This window comes from Telopea speciosissima, chromosome 5 (genome assembly GCF_018873765.1).
Source record: "Telopea speciosissima isolate NSW1024214 ecotype Mountain lineage chromosome 5, Tspe_v1, whole genome shotgun sequence".
Lineage (NCBI taxonomy): Eukaryota > Viridiplantae > Streptophyta > Magnoliopsida > Proteales > Proteaceae > Telopea > Telopea speciosissima.
The window spans coordinates 18,354,125-18,362,652 of record NC_057920.1 but is presented as its reverse complement, the minus strand read 5'-3'; the positions used below and the strand labels follow the sequence as shown (position 1 = coordinate 18,362,652).

The following is an 8,528-nucleotide window of genomic DNA, read 5'->3' as shown; positions in this document are numbered from 1 at the left end:
GAAAGTCCCATTTAGGTCCCTTCAGCAAAAGCAAATTTAATTAAATCAAATTTGTCAGAAGTGGGATTTGAACCCACGCCCTCTCACGAGGACCAGAACTTGAGTCTGGCGCCTTAGACCACTCGGCCATCCTGACACTTTTTATATACAAAATATGATAATATATTAAACACAAGAGGACCAGAACTTGAGTCTGGCGCCTTAGACCACTCGGCCATCCTGACACTTTTTATATATAAAATATGATAATATATTAAAACGCAAGAGGAAGAATACAAAATATGATAATACATTAAAAGCCAAGGGGAAGAATACAAACAATCTTAATACATTATAAGCCAAGGGTAACATACACAAAAGCTAAACACATCAAAAGTTATACAACAACTTATTTGATTCCTAAGTTAGATTTTCCTTTTACGAAAAAAAAGAAGTTAGATTTTCCTTCATAAATTGAAATAAGAGATTCATTTAACTTCTTTTTTTTATGAAGGAAAATCTAACTTCAGATATACAAGAAAATTTACAATACAATGTAAAAAAAAATCTTTAAAAAATAGTTTTAAAATATAAAAAATATATATAAGAAGTAGGACATAAAGTTACATACATACAATATCTAATTTAACAAAAGAGTAACTTGTAAAATTAGCAAAAATAAAAAGAAGCGATCAACATTCAACAATATAGAATATCATCCATTCATTCCATAACTTGGGGTCACAACTACAAAAATAATTATATTACGAGTTACAATGTATGTCATCCCACAAGTACAAAATACCCTCAAATTGGTTAGCTTCTAAGCCCACACAACATCGGCTATCAACGTGTGATATACAACAACAATTAGAGTCCAACTTATGTTTGTCACCAAGTATCCAACTTGTTAAAAGTGTACCATAAAATAGAAAAAGGCATATAATGTAAAGAAATCTTAAATTATACATACAACACTAACCCCACCAAACTAATATCATGGTTCATGGTATGGATGATTGTCAGTGTCATCGTCATCCCATCGATGTGGGTATTGACGTAGTGTTGTGGAGCTCTACAAGAGTGGGCTCCTAGAACTACTAGAGGTAGAATGTAATGCCACTCTCAACACTCTATCTACTATCTCTAGGGATGTAAACGGATCGGATTCGACTCGAATAGTGCTATATCCGCATCCGCATCCGCATCCAATTAGCTTTTAGACGGATTCCGATAGTGCTAAATGGATACGAACACGGATATAGATCGGATATTTTATCCGTTTACATGTAAATATAGCTTTTTGGATAGCAATTGTCTATCCGTCTGTTTAGTTTTCGGACGAATTCAGATTGTGCTAAACGGATATGGACACGGATTCGGAAACAGATTTCGACTATTCATTTACACCCCTAACTATCTCCATGCGACTAGTGGTACGTTTTTTCTTGACTACTTCTCCATGTGACTACTGATTTGAATTTTGAATGGATCGTTGGTTCATCTTAATTGTATATATTGTTCGGTGTTGTCTTTTATATGATGAGATGTGGAAGTTTTGATATTCATAAGTTGTATTATCTGTGGTGACTCTTTGCACCATCAGGTAAGGGTGTCAACTCATACCGCATACCGTATACTGACACCAAAACCGTATCAATTATACCATATCGAATAAATTCGGTATGATATCGGTATACGATACTTGTACCGAGTCGATATTCGATATAGTATCGATATGGACAAAATGGTAAAAATGAACCATACTATATCGATACCATACCAAATACCTATACCAAAATATACTGAATAGATACAATATAGTATTGGTATGAGGTTAATGTAAAATGTACCATACCGAATACCAGATACCGTACCGATTGACACCCATGTCCGACACAACAATTACCAAGTTTTTTACATTTATGTTCATCCTGGTTGGTTTTGGTTTCATTGATATATAGATGAATGGATTAGTAACATGTGTCGGCCGGATAGGCAAGAGGCAAGTGTAGATTTTAAAACTTTAAATATCTTAAATGTAGATACTCTAAATGTTAGTACCTTTACTGTAATTAACCCCCGGTACTTTCTCTTTGCAATGTGTGTAAAGTAAGGGTTTTAACCGATCGGGCCCGGTCAAGCCTAGCTGGTCCTATTTTATTTCGGTCGGTCAGTATTCGGTCTTTAATTGGGCTACCTATTTTCAGATTAAACGTACTGAAATCAAGCCTAAGGCAGGCTACTGAACCGCTTAACTCTAAACGGGCTCTTACAAACCAGTTATGCAGTATATAATATTATTTGAAGACACTACTCTCTCTCTCTCTCTCTCTCTCTCTCTCTCTCTCTCTCTAATACCCTGTGTTCTTGTCCATTACTGTTAAGAAATTCTTGTTCACTGTCTTGATTAACAAGTGAGATGTAATTGTAGATGATGGATTTCGCTTAACTTTTTACTTTCCTTTTCCAGAAACCCATGAGTGTATTTGGAAGTATAGTTGGAAAACCAGGTTTTGACTGGGATGAGTCACCCAAGTTGAGTCAAAATTCTGGAAAACCTAGTCAAGAGTCATATAGACTAGGTCAGTGTAAAAATGACAAGATTAAATCATAAATCGTCCGAGCCAAATAAGACTTGGTATTTTTACTCAAGTCATGACAAACTCGGCGAGTTTAGTCATTTTTTAAAAAACCATAAAGCTGATTCACTTAGAAACTAAGTTGAGTAAAATAGTGAATCCGTATTTTAAAACAATTAGAAACCCTCAACTCCTCGACTCCCTTCTCTTATTCAATGGTAAAAACTCAAAATGCATTGATATATTATTCCTTGGTTTGTTTCTGATTTTTTTCCATATTTTTCTGTATTATCTGATTTTTACTAATTTATATTGTATTAAAAATAAAATAAAAAAACATGACTCACCTTGACTGGGTTTGACAAGACTGAGTCACCAAGTTTTTCTGAAAGACGAGTTAAATCAGAAATCCTGGTTTTCCAACAATCACTAAGGGGGTAGGGTTCTTGGAGATGTAAAGACAAACACTGACCTAACGATTTTGGTTTCTTATAGTCTTGCAGCAAAATAATATGGTCTTACTTTTATGAGCTTTTTAGGACTAAGCCCACTGGGTACTAAACTATTGGGCAAGGTTATGAAATAAGAAAAGGATTCTGTCCAGCACCCTGCCGGGACTTGGTGAGGCGTGAAAAGACTACCTCACTCCTGCTCGGGCAAGGCGCTCGGGCAAGGGTGATGCGGTCTTTTCACGCCTCACTGTGTCTGGCGCTGCACATGCAGCCAGGGCAGGATGCTGGACAGGAGCCGAGTCCTATGAAATAGGCAAAGCAAGCTCAATCAGATTCAATTGACCGAAACTAGAAATGACTACTAAAGGAGGATTACCGGATCCGAAAAACAATAATGGGAGCCTGGGAGGATGGGCTAGGGCTACTAAATCAAGGAATTCATCGAGAAGAAAAAGAGTCTCGGCAAGAGGAAAGGGAGCACTGACGGTGGAAGAGCTAGGGAGGTTGGGTCATTTGACGGAAATTGGACTCAGAGACGAAACATGTGAAGAAACACATGACAGTACTAGGCCAAGGATCGGGCTTAAGCGGGCTCGTAATCGGTCGGTCCGATCAGGTGCCTGTCGGGCAAGGACCCAAACTGGGAACAACCGATCTAAACCCGACACATTTAATAATCAGGCTGGCCGGGCCTTGCCTAGAATTGACACCCCTGTCGAGCATGGTCAATAAATTAAAAAAACCTATATGCTACCCAAAGGGAGAGGGGGAAGGGAAATAGCATCCCTAAGCTTGAATTATTGATTATAAGAGTGGGAATGAGGGGAAATTGTACATTAAAGATTTCAAGATTTGCACAAGCCATATAACTTTTAACTTACCTCCATTCTAGTTGTTTTATGTAGAATTATGATGCGGCAATTTTGCCCCTTCTGTGTCTGGATGTAGAGGCCACACTCTCCCACAGAAACCATTTCTCCTAATAATAATAAGGGAAAAAGAACTTTGTCCAGGAGTGTGCACACTGCACCCAGACACAAGAGGGGGCTAAACAACCACCCTGCCCCCTCCCCATGAAAAGCGGAAATGCTACCCTTGTTGATGTTTCTATGCTCTCTCCAATAGGCATGTACAGTGACATAGGGGTCACGTTCCAAGACAGAGAAAGTCTTCCCTAATAATAATGATAACAACAACAACGACCACACAATGAAAGCTCCCCAAACCCTACCTTGCTATTGTCCATTAAAACTATCTAACGCAGAAAAAAGAGTAGACAAGCGTGAATCCGGCATGGGAGCGAGTCTCCATGACTCCAACTTCTTTTCATACAATACACGCAGCTTGCAAAAAGAATTGTAAAAGTCACACTTTGCAAAAAGAATTGTATTAGTCTCGGTTGATAAAATAGCAGGAAATCAATAAAACTTACCTCTTGTTGCAAGAAACTCAAGTTTTGAATAAAAAATTCCAAAAAAGTTACAGTTTTTTAGGGAATATTTGCTTCTTCTTTTTTTCTTTTTTTCCAATTCAACTTTTCAGAATATAGGTTGACTCCGGCCAATTCTGATCTAAATGGGATAGGAATTGACGGAGGCCAATGCCATTGTTGATTCCAGTTCCTTGAACAATGCATTACATGGGATCAAAGTCTACATAAGCCTTCTTGAACCTTAAGGTTAAAACATACACATGTAGAATTAAAAGATCGAATCTGGCTTCTCCAAATCCCTGTGACCAAATGACATGATGGCTACCCTCTAGACTTTGGAAGTTTTTTTTTTTTTTTTTTTTTGTAATAAAATGATTTATTGAGAATAAACTCGTGAGCAACCTAAAGCTTCTTGAACACAAAGCTCATGGAGCTAAGGAGTGGAATTTGACCATTCTGTCTTATACGAGATTGACAGGGCCTTCTTGGCCATGCTATCAGCAATACCATTGCTCGTCCTGGAAATACAAGAGAATGAACAGACACAAAAAATGCTGTTATCCGAACAATGTCATGGATAATGGGAGCAATCTGAAGACGAGTATAATCACTGATCACCCTATTGAGAGATGCTATAACCTCTGAATTATCAGATTCCACCTGAATTTGGTCCAACCCCAAAGATTGAGTATAGAGTAAGTCTGCCCGTACCGCCAAATCTTCACCCACCATGGTAGATATGAAAAACATTTTTTCTAAAATAGCTGAAAGTTGTGCTCCAAAACTATCTCTAAGAATGAAACCAATACCCCCAATAGAGCTATCAAGTTGCATAGAGGCGTCGCAATTCAACTTTATAATTCCCACCTTGATTGTTGCGAAGATGGGTTAGAATTGAGGAGACAGTAGCTCAATTGAAACAGGTGAGATGTTGGGAGGTATACTTCAACACAGAGGGGTGAAACAGGGTCGGGTTGGGCTGGGTTTTTTAAAACCTTAACCCAACTATCTAATCCGGCCCTCAAGTGGGCATTGTAGCAGCAAAAAGAAAAAAAAAGGAACTTGACACCTTCTTTTAATGGATCCGGCTCCTCTCCAGGGAGTGCCAAGGGGGCATCCAACGGCTGAGGTGTGCCACACACATTTCGATGCATGCCAGTCAACAGTCGGATGTGTGTGACACAACCTAGCCGTTGGATGCCCCATGGGCTAGGCTCCCTAGAGAGGAACTCGATGCTCTTTAATTGCCCCTTGTCTTATTCTCAAAAGTTTTATAAGATAGAGGTGCAAAAGAGTTTTCAAAAATAATTTGAAAATGAATATAATCAAGTCATTATCAAAAGATGTCATTTTTGTACACGTTCTTTGGGTATACATGGGAAATTATATTATTATCCTCATTAAAAACTAATTTATTATATTAAAAAGCAAAAATGTAAGGTTACAAATTATTTGACACCGTCAATAAAAAATTCCCATATACCTATTGAAGTAGGAAAATTGATCCCATGACCTGTTAGGATCCTAACTAATTGCTTACCAAGAGCTAAGCTGGCACTTATCTTCAATAGATATAAAATGTCCCCTTTTTTTTTTTTTATATATATTTAGAAAATTTTTTATCACTCCCTTATACTTGTCTTATATTTACTACAACTCCCCTACTCAAAAATTCTTTTCAAATTCCCCAAGAAAAACAAATTTTCACCTCTTTCTCCCTTTCTATTTGTAAATCGTTAAATTACCCCTAGTCCTCTTCCCTTCCTTTCCGCAGCCCCTCCAGTGGCACCCCACTGCCTATAACCTCTGTTTGGTATCTCCCCCAACCCTTTGCCCCACCACCATCTCTCACCCCTACCTTTCCCTCTACCACGAGCCAGCCCCTCTGTGCAACCCAATCCTCCTTTGCAATCCCTCACCGCCATTTCATTCTGACCTATTGGAATTTTCTAAATAATGGTGTGGGACTTTAGTCCTACATCGGTTATGGAGAAGGAAATCTTTTGACTTATATATGTTTGTGATCTATTATCACATGTTATGTTTAGAAAAGATTGTATGGTGCACTTGCGAGCACGGATGGTGACCGTTTGAGCGCGTACGTGAGGTGCAATGTGGTGCTTTGATGACGCACTTTGCACTTTGCACGATCCGACCGTTGAATAGGTGGCTGGTCTAATAGGGAGGGGGTGACCCATCCGAACAGTCATATGAGCTCAATGGTTGTACCCATATGAACAGCCAAGTCTAAACCCACATATAGCCCACGAGTTCAGTCACTCTGATATAACAATTTGCTCTGATAGTTTCATGTGATTACTGTCTCTGCAACCAGTAATCAGTTTAGCCTGTTTTATCTTGAGAGGTAGGTTTGTTGCAATCCATTGTAGTAATAGGGTGCAAATACTGTCTTAAGGACAGAACGACCTCGTTCTACTCAGGCCATCTCTTTGTCCTCTTCCTTTTTTTTTATCTCAGTTTTCTAACATGACCTACAACAAAGTCTTTTAGAAGAATTGAATCATCACATCCTTGTAACATTGGATCCATATATATCAACACCAATTAAAAAGAATAAAAAGAAAAATATAAGAACTCTAATGAAGAAAATTTTTATTTGTTGTTTTGCTAACACACAACACAATTATTGTGAGCACGACATACGAATTTTTATTACCTCCAATTCGTTGCCCCCTCCAATTCCCTCCAATCCCTCACATAGGAGCAGAAATGACCACCCTACCCCACCTTCGGCAGTGTGTTTGGGCAATGGGTAGGGTATCATTTCCACTCATATGTGAGGGATTGGAGGGAATTAAAGGGAATTGGAGCGGGTAGGAATTGGAGGTGATAATGATCCCACGACATACATAGTCAATTGCCCGCATCTTTCTCTCCTAGAGCCAAATTGAAGAGGAATTCCTTTTTTAAGGCCAATACTTCCTTTATTTGCAAATAAAGTTTTTTTTTTATATATACCGGTTTCAAACTTTCAATGCAGGAAAAAAAAAAAAAAAATAACCCTCTAATATTTAAAGATGACAGATGAGTTGAAAACTTGAAGATTGTATGAACTATGAAGTGGAGAAACATCAGCTCTTTTCAGTGATGGGACTAATTCCAAATCTTACCCTTAGAGGGTTTGGTTAGATTGATGTAAAGGGGGGATATGGCAGGAGCTGCATAGAGGGTGTGGAACAGGGGTTATAGAGAGGGAGTGGGGCGGGGTAGGAGTTGCAAAGGGAGTGGCTCATAATAGAGGGGAAGGCGGAGTTTAGAGATGGTGGCCGGGTAGAAGGTGAAGGAGATGGTGTAGAGACGCTGTAGGATTGGGGTAGGGGTGTCAATTGGTCCAGTTCTGGGCTATCACTCTGGTTTTTTAACGGTTCTAATCCCAAGGTGTCAGGAGCAGAACTGAACCAATAAGTTAATCGGTGCCAAACTTGAGTTTCAGGACCATTAACTAATGGGTGCGTCAGTTCCAAGTAGTCCAAATTAAAAAATAAAAAAAAATCATAACACATGCTACATATATTTAATAATATTATAAGGAAAAAAGTTTCATACATGATTGACAATTTAGGCCTGTAAACGGATCGGATTCGGCTTGGATACGGATCGGATGTAATTGGATTCGGATATTTCTTGGCCGAATACGGATACCTTTAAACGGATTAGGATGGATTCGGAAGCGGATCGAATTCGAATTTTCGACCATCCGTTTACACCTCTGCCTTGTGTACCCAAACCTTCCTCCCCCTAGTGGATACAATTCACTCTCAATCCATAGTTTTAGATCATGATTCATTTTTCCTCATATTCTAGAACCTGTTGAATCTTTAAAAACCCCAAAGATCGTTATTTACTTAATTTTTTATAATTAAGTATTTGGATTCGGATTTTTATCGGAGTATTTGGATATTTTTTCGGATATCTCTAAATGAATACGAATGCCCCTAAACGGATACGGATGCGGATCGAATTTAGATTTCCGATTATCCAAGTCTTTTACACTGGTTTTTAGTAACCATCAAATTCAAGGGTTTTAATTTGAACCGTGCAAGGATAAAGTATGGATACTTC

General features: G+C 38.5%; 1 non-coding gene across 1 annotated transcript; it reads right to left on the bottom strand.

The window, feature by feature from the left end:
• Window positions 1–52: 52 nt before the first annotated feature.
• TRNAL-CAA lies at window positions 53–136 on the bottom strand. The gene has a single exon. It is a non-coding gene; the product is annotated as a tRNA-Leu (tRNA).
• Between the last annotated feature and the right edge of the window lie 8,392 nt (window positions 137–8,528).